Genomic DNA, 9,539 nt, shown 5'->3' on the forward strand with positions numbered 1-9,539 from the left:
CTGACGAGCTCGGCAATGCGGTCTAGCCAGTCCTCATAGAGGTCGTCGATGGGGCGATAGCGCAGGAGCTCGTGTGCCATGAGCAACGTACCCTGTGTGTTCGCCGGCCCGCGACGAGCATGAGATGATGAAGCGGCTGCCGGGGTCAGCCATGGAGTGGTGGTGCGCCCATCCCAACGCATAGAGGGTTGCATTGACGAAGCCTGCTACTCGTGGGTCGCCGGGCCGATGGCAGTGTTGGCCGCGGGCGAGGGGGATCGGCGGGGAACACCATCGCCTACGGGTGCCGTTTGGGCGACGTGGGCGATGTGGGCGGTGAGGGCGGCCTGGCACTCATCACGAACTCGATGAGCGTCAGCCATGGGGACGGCGAAACGTTGGTGAATCGACTGGAGGAAGAGAGACTCCGACGCACCCCTACCTAGCGCACCAAATATCAGATTTTGGGCTTCGTAGACCATGGATAGATTTGAACTCTAGGGTGTGTGTGAAGAAATCAACCTCCCCAGTCTGCCTACTTGCCAATCTCACAGCCTAGCTCGATGAACGAGAAGGAAATGGGACACGGCAGTTTACGCAGGTTCGAACTACCTTGCGGTGTAAAACCCTACTCCTACTTTGTGGTGGATTGGCCTCGTGGTGGGTTGAGGGTGAACTAGTATAGTGGAAGAACGACCTTAGGAGGTGTGTTCTTGAGCTGGTGGGGGAGAGGATGATCTCTAGGATCTGATCCCTCTCTACGGTGGTGGTGTTGCCCTATTTATAGTGGCTTTTGTCCTCTTCCCAAATGAAGGCGGGAAGGGATCCCACATGGCCAAATTCTAAAGGAGACAACTAGTACATCTTATCCTGACAAAGGTAGTCTTCGCCTGCAAAGCTTCTGGTCATGACGTCATGGTGGGCTCAGCGATGACCTCTATCCTGCCATCCTGGCGGTCTTGGTCTTGTTACATGGGAATGAAAACCTTTGGCTGATTCCTCAGGACGCCACGCCTGCGCATGCCTCCTTAGCACCAAAGAGGAAACTGTTGTCATGTGCCCGCTGGCACCCCCCTGTCCTTGGTCGTCATGGCTCACGTCATTTGAGCGTCATGAGGTGAGGCTTGCATAGAAATTTCCGCCCCTCAAGAGCCAGCCTGAGGAGGCCGCTCCTTCTGGAGGTCTTGGTGTCATCCGCCTCGCGAGGCTTGGCCCCTCGCGAGCGTCTTGAGTTGTCAATGTTGAAGATGGATCGTACCAGGCCGTCGATGGAGCCATGTCGTGGGCCGCATGCAGGCAAGTCTTGGTACCCCCATTCCTAGAACGCCGACAAATTCATTTTCCATTTTTGAGTGCCCAAAATGAGTTTTTTTTGCGAAGGACCTACCATATGTTTGTTGCAAAATGGCACCAAATCATTTATATAAAATATTAGGCCATATTTAATGTACAATTGATCAAATGGTTGGGTGTCAAAAACTTTGAGCCACCTCTAGTGAAAAAGACAAATTTCCACATATTCAATAGGAAATGGGTCAAATTTGAACTGCAGTTGTCTCATAGTTTGCTCATGATTTTTTTTTTGAAAAAACATTTTTAGGTACAAAGGTATCTATTTAATCAGAGAAACACCAAAAGTTTTCCAAGATTCAATCACTAGCTAGGAATGGTCATGCCCGCCTGTCGGTTCTATATCCGACGTATCTCGTAGTAGGGGTCCTAAGCTAGCCGTCTTGGAGCGATGGTAACATGGACACGGGATTTTACCCATCTTCGAAGAGATAATACCCTACATGTTGCTTTTGATTGTTTTCATATGGGGTGTAGTACAGAGTACATGTATCTACCATGAGATTCTTCTCATGGATATAAGATTGTCTATTGACTAGCCTGGCCTCGGTTTATATAACACACTAGAGGCCTAGGGTTTTAGGAGAGTCCTCGTCTTGGGCGCCAAGTCTTGTGGGATCTCCCATGTATCCGGCATGGGCTTCCCGAAGTGGCCCATGAGTGAACCGCCATGGGGATCCTCAGCCCGATCCAGCTGGTCGGGAGACGACGCGGTGAGTCCCCCCTAGTCCAGGACACCGTGAGTAGCCCCCTGAACCGGTCTTCAAGTTGGGGACGCTCCTCGATTCTTCTGAACTATTCTTCATCTTTGGTCGTCAGTCTTGAAAACTGGTTCAACAAATCTTCCCATCTTCGACCTTGAGGATTTCCGAAGAGGATCCGAAGAGTTTATACGTTGGGTATCCGAGGAGCCCCTTTAAGTTATCGGCCTCTATCAATGCCTTGTTATTTTTACTCCCACCTCGGGTTTTGAAGTGTTTCCTGTCCGGCGGTGTCCTCTTGCATCCGAGCTCCAACACCGGACTACATTCGAGGTATCTTTTGCAGCCGAGCACCAACGACTGTATCTGAGCTCCAACGCCAGACTGTACCCGAGCTCCAACGCCGGACTATATCCGAGGTGTCATAGATCACCTTGGCTTGAAAAGGTTTGAAGGGGGTTATTCGAGCTTAACACTGAAAAGATCTCTATGGAACCAGCCACTCGCAGGCGAGCTTTACGTCGGACTGCTTCCGAGGTGATGCACAACCTCAGGCTCGGGCTGATTGTTTGTGGATTTTATTTCCGATTGATGCAATTTATTTACTGACGAGATATATAGCCAGTAGCCCTCAAGGTGTGTGTCGGCCTAAAATCCGAGATGCACATTAGAGGAGATAGTGATCGGCGGACGGGCCGTTAAGAGAGGGTTTTGAGAAGTCGCCGTAATATATTAGCTTGATGCTGGATAAGCCCCAGTTGTTACCTATTGTTGTCCGGAGACGCGTTTGCCCATAGTTCGGTCAAGCCGAACACTAAGCACTTTGAATTTGTTGTATTGAATAGGCAATGCAGTAGCCCCCGAGCCACTGGTCGGGTGGCAACACCAGATCAGGGGACCGATGTGCCCCTTAAATATTTAGACATTGGCCTTGTTTCCCGTCAATATTTAGGAACTTTTCCCAAACTAAATCGATGTGCCCCTTTCTATTGCGGAACTTTTCCCAAACTAAAAACTATGTGGTCGACGATGTGTTTATTTTGACTCCGTTGCGACCCTTTATCATTTGAAAGTGGCCCATCGTTGGCTTCCACCCCCTTGTAGATGCTATGTAGGGTGTTTCCACAATAGAAAAACAACCCTTATCCAATGTCTCAGCGCCCGAAGGCGGTTGTGTTAGTGGAAACGAGGCAATCAGATATCCGGGCTTTATAACTTTCACTTAGTCATAGGAGCTTAAAGTTGGGAGGCCAGCTACTAGCCCCCGGCTAGTGTTCGGCATCAACCAAGGTCAAGCTGTTAACACTGTGGCCAATGTTATGAATGGCCCATCGTTTAACACGGGGTGACATCCATCGATCTTGACACAGTCATTGGATCGCTGACCAGTTTACGCTTATTGTGACAGACAGTTTTCGACTTACTCCACTGAGGCACTTAACCACGCAAGCCGGAAGCACAATCGCAGTGGTTCTCTCTTTGCACACCTAGCCGAATAAAGCGGAATGTAGGAGGCAAGCACAGGAGCCGGGCAACCCAACTATTGACCGAAGACACAATTCGAAACTGATGCATATATAGCAATATCCGAGAATGTTTTTGCCGAATCTCTAAAGGTGTCCGGTGTTGCTCTACGAGACTAATGCTGGAAACGCATAAATATTTTAAAAGTGTCATAGGCTTGGAAAACCAAAAAACTTCAGTAAAAACTGTATGCCTGAACTAAATTAATTCATTTGGTGCCAATCCGAAAATTGGTCTTAAATTTTTTGTACTTCTGTCATGCTTTAACATGTCACATCCGATCTCTAGACTGCAAGTGGATTAGCATCGGCTTCAATCTCCTTATCCCGAAGGCGGAGTGCTTCTTCGAGGCATGTTTAGCGAACTAAACTCGCGCATCTTTAGAGAGAAACCAGGCTATCCTGCTATTGACCATACACTCGAGTCGAAAAAGGAGTGATAGAAAAACACTTTGCAATGACCGAGAAGAAAACACATTTACTATAAAACGGCTCATATAAATTTAAGAGCCCCTGGTTAACATGGAAAAATGGAGTGTTTTTAGCAAACAACGTTTTGAACAAACAACTTTTTGTTTAAAACAGATATAATGCTTGGTCGAACTGAACAAAAATTTAAAATTTTAAAAGTGTGAGCATGAAAGCAACTTAGCTGGTTAATGTGCTCGGTGTAGATGACACGGTTGAGCCTGCCGCCGAACTAGGTCCAAGCCCCCGAGCTGGCCCTAAGGTGGCCGGGCGAAGAGCTCGGCGCTCCTAAGTGGAAACGCAACGTCATTGATGTGGCGAGGTGGAGCCCCCTGCCCCGCTAATGTGACGAAGCAGGTCAACGTATCAAGCACCGCCTTAATGTTGGCACGAACAGTGCACCGAAGTGACAACACAATTCGGTTGATGAAAGTGGGATGACAACGTAGGCACGCTAAGGTGACCATATATCGCAGTCAAAATCAATTTCCTGCACAAACAAATTAGTGCAAGCAAGAAACAACAATAATTGAAATAAAGATATAATGCATAATTAATATATGCAAAGCGAATAATCAGGTAAATTTGGCCCGGGTGCCGAGGTCGGTTCAACAGAGTGGCAGTGCGAATATGTTGATGTAGGTCGGCATGCGTGGGGAGAAACATCGGCCTGGCATCATCCGAACTCATTGTGCAGAGGTGTTGGTCGGTGCGGTGGCTGTCGACCGCATAAGATAGCTTGTTGCATAAATCCGATATTGATGCACGCGCAACAACTAGTAGTGCTAATGGCATCAGGGAAGCACATGAAAGAGAGACCATTAATGAAAAATGTAGATGGCCTCCAAACTTAATTAAATAATAGGGAAAAACAAATATCAAATCTCCCTATGACTGAGCTGAGCCGAACTATCATCGGTCTCACATGCATGTTGTGTACGGTACTGCGTCATCTCCACGGCTGAGCCGAACTATCGCCGCTCTCACAGGCATGTTGTGGCACAGTCGAAGTTGATTACATGCACACATAAAATAGTGCAAGCCAATAATAATAGTAGTAATAATAATAATATAATTAAAAAAATTGCTGCACAATTAATAATTTATGCAAAGTGAATAATAAAAGAGATAACGCCCGTGCGCCGAACACCCGACGAGGTAGAGCTCTCTCGGCGATGCCGAAGTCCCTGAGGCAACCGAACATGTAGGTATGGTAATGCGACCAATAAGGTGATCACGTGAGCCAATTTATGCCGATTGGGATGACGGCGTCGGCTTCCCGAATTGACCGCGTGACGCGGTTGAAGTCGATTACCTACACACGTAAAATAGTGCAGTCCGAAAAGATCTTCTACTTAATTGTCATAAATGAAATAAAAAATTAAAGGAATACGGCTTGAGAGCCGAGGTCGGCCTGGTGGAGCGCCAAGGTTCGTGTGCCGCGTCCGAAGTGACCCCACGACTTGGTCGGTGGAGGCGGGACGATGACGTCGGCTTGCCGGCGGCGGGGCATAGTCAAGGTTAATTATATGCATGCATTAAGTAGCACAAGCCAGGTAATAATAACAAAGTAAAGGAATAACGAAAAAATTGCAGAATTATTACTGCGAAATAAATTATTAAAAGAAATTTGGCCTGGTGCAAGGACGATGTCGACACAAGGCGTTGGAACGCCAAGGTGACAGAATCTGAATTCGCAGGGTCACCCAAGTTGCGGACACAATGTGTGCAGGACAGTGACAACATATCGAGTCGCCCTAAAATGACGACCTTAAAGTGGACCAGGCTGCAAAACCTGCAGTACCAAAAATCGCTAACGAGCAGAAAATACTCTTTGAAATATTATTAGTATGTGCAACACGAATAATTAAAACAATTGGACCTGTCGACTTATCCGACGATGTGGAAACTTGCTAGTAGACGGAGACAACGATGGACGAGAGACTTCCTGGCCGGAGTGCATCAGGCTGGACAATATATGGAACTGCCGATCCGAATGCGGAGGTCGGTTTGATGAAGGGTCTGACGCGTACGTCGGCCGGCCAGATCGATGCAGACGGAAAAAACATGTACAAGTGTCGGCAAAGTATCTCTGCAAAAAATAATGCAGTACAAACCAACAGAAAACAATCTCTGTGTTATAATTTTACATGCTAAGCAATTAGCCAAGAAAAATAAAATCTGACCGCGATGACCACAGCAGACCGAAGTAGATAAAAACGATTTGGATCAGTAATCAAATCACTTTGGCCTTCATCTTTTCAGGAGGATTCACCAATATGTGAAATAGCAGTACTAGCAATTGAATTATAATTAGTGGTACTTTTAGTCTATGCACTTATCAACAAAAAGTAATACTAGTAGAGGACAAGCTGCAGCCAAGTACTGGATCTAAAAAAGGGAGAGAGAGAGATACAGAGAGAAAGGAGCCTCCCTGGTGCATGCAATCCTGCTCCCTGTGTGCTTGGGTGCCTCAAAAGGTGGCTTGGTCGGCCGATGTTGCTGTCGAAAGGCCTCGGGATTTGTGTTGCATCTAGTACTAATTGATGTAGTACTTTGACACTAGTCCGGATAGTTAAATCTTTGGGATGCATCAGGGTTGGACATCCAATTTGTTTACTAGTATGGATAAAGTCCTCCGCATGTGGAACCCTGCCGTCGCCCGCCAAGGAGTGCAGATTATATAGATCATCCGTGTCCGTGCACAAATCCATGAACACGACAACGTAAAATCAGAAAAAGTAATCCTTAAAAAAATTAAGTGATGATGAATAGATCTAATCGGAAAGACATCACCTGATCATCCCATCAAACCGCGGCGATCACCCAGCTGGCTCTCAATGAAAGCATCAAGGTCGGTTCTATATCCGGCGTATCTCATAGTAGGGGTCCTAAGCTAGGCGTCTTGGAGCGATGGTAACATGGACACATGATTTTACCCATCTTCGAAGAGATAATACCCTACATGATGCATTTGATTGTTTCATATGGGATGTAGTACAGAGTACATGTATCTACCACGAGATTGTTCTCATGAATATAAGATCATCTATTGACTAGCCTGGCCTCGATTTATATAACACACTAGAGGCCTAGGGTTTTAGGAGAGTCCTCGTCTTGGGTGCCAAGTCTTGTGGGATCTCCCTTGTATGCGGCATGGGCTGCCCGAAGTGGCCCATGAGTGAACCGCCATGGGGTCCTCGGCCCGATCCAGCTGGTCAAGAGACGACGAGGTGAGTCCCCCCTAGTCCAAGAGACTGTCACTGCCGTTTTGACAGCATGAAAAATCGACATGAAAAATTCAAAAAGATCAAAAAGTTGGAAACCTTTGCATTGTGTCATTATATGTGACCAAGTTACCAGTAAAATAATAAACTTGTAATTTGGAAATTATTTTTAAAAAGTGTTCTCGGAAATGATTTATCATGTGTGAAGATTCATGGCTTTCAAGCCAAAGGATCAATCTTATGGCCACATCCATGTCATAGTTTGTTCAAATGATCTCATATTGAGCACAAGGGTGCATCTTCTAATGGAAAAGAATGTTGGCTAAGGAAGTTTTCTTTTTATTTGGACGAAAATTCATTTTCCATTTTTTGAGTGCACAAAATGAGTTTTTTGTGAAGGGCCTACCATATATTTGTTGCAGAATTCGACCAAATCATTTTTATAAAATGTTATTCCATATTTAATGTACAATTTACCAAATGGTTGGGTGTCAAAAGTTTTTATCCACCTCTCGTGAAAAAGACAAATTTCTGCCGATTCAGTAAGAAGCGGGTCAAATTTGAACTGCAGTTGCCTTATAGTTTGCTCTTTATTTTTCCAAAAATCATTTCTAGGTACATAAGTATTATTTAATCAGAGATAGATGGTGTGGTAGCAAGACGTCGAGGTTTGGATGGTGTCCGAGGACCCCAACTCCAGAGCACGTAAACCAGCATGCCACCGCGTGGTCACTGCATGCCCGTGGCGTTACCACGCGTTCTGGGTAGCCTAGGCATGTCTGGTGGGTTGTTCACACCCCTGATAGGTGTTAGGAGGAATAATACGACATAAGAATCTCACGAGGAGACTGAACTAAGCTCAAACATGAATTAGCAGCCAAGTTTTGATTAGTGGTGGGGGAAATGCACATGGCCAATGGGCATGAGTTTTTACTGAGGATGATTGTCGGTGTCAAAACTGGCGGATCTCGGGTAGGGGGTCCCGAACTGTGCGTCTAGGCCGGATGGTAATAGGAGGCAAGGGACATGAAGTTTTACCCAGGTTCGGGCCCTCTTGATGGAGGTAAAACCCTACGTCCTGCTTGATTAATATTGATGATATGGATAGTACAAGAGTAGATCTACCACGAGATCGGAGAGGCTAAACCCTAGAAGCTAGCCTATGGTATGATTGTTGTTCTGTATGTTGTCCTACGGACTAAAACCCTCCGGTTTATATAGACATTGGAGAGGGTTAGGGTTACACAAAGTCGGTTACAATGGTAGGAGATCCACATATCCGTATCGCCAAGCTTGCCTTCCACGCCAAGGAAAGTCCCTCCCGGACACGGGACGAAGTCTTCAATCTTGTATCTTCATAGTCCAGGAGTCCGGCTGAAGGTATAGTCTGGCCATCCGGACACTCCCTAATCCAGGACTCCCTCAGTAGCCCCTGAACCAGGCTTCAATGACGACGAGTCCGGCGCGCAGATTGTCTTCGGCATTGCAAGGCGGGTTCCTCCTCCAAGTACTTCATAGAAGATTGTGAACACAAAGAATAGTGTCCGGCTCTGCAAAATAAGTTTCCACATATTGCCATAGAGAGAATAATATTTACACAAATCTAATCTGCTGACGTATTCCGTACTGTGACATCGCACCACGGCCAAGCCTTTATTCGAATCGTTTTATTGTCCCACCTCAGCGTGTCATGCGAGGCGGTCTCCTTGGCACGTCTTGTGAAAGCAGAGATCATGTCCCCTTATTCCGGGATTCTCATCAATACGGGCGTGGGTAACCCAACCGCGCCATTGATTATTGTGCTTGGAGATAAGCGAGTTTTACCAGGCTGGTGGGGACACGTAGTTGCGTCCACCCATATAAGGGGATAAGGATCCACCTTTTCACCTACGCCTTCTTCCTCCTTTGCCTATCCATTTTTGCACACTCGAGCTCCAGCGCCCAATGCGTCATTCCCCACCTCAACCTTCTCCAGCCATGTCCAGAGCGGGAGGCAAGTGGATGGTCTCCTCCGTCACGGAGGGACACATCAAAAAACTGAGGAAGGCCGGATACCTGTCTAACGACATCGCATAGCGACTTCCCGAAGAGGGGCAGCTCCTCCCCACCCCAAGGCCCCATGAGAAGGTAGTGTTCCTTCCCCACTTCCTCCGCGGACTGGGCTTTCCTATCCACCCATTCGTCCGGGGACTCATGTTCTACTACGGCCTGGATTTTCATGATCTGGCCCCGAACTTCATCCTCAACATCTCGGCGTTTATCGTCGTGTGCGAGGCTTTCCTCTGAATCCG

The sequence above is a fragment of the Triticum dicoccoides genome, chromosome 6A (genome assembly GCF_002162155.2).
Source record: "Triticum dicoccoides isolate Atlit2015 ecotype Zavitan chromosome 6A, WEW_v2.0, whole genome shotgun sequence".
Taxonomy (NCBI): domain Eukaryota; kingdom Viridiplantae; phylum Streptophyta; class Magnoliopsida; order Poales; family Poaceae; genus Triticum; species Triticum dicoccoides.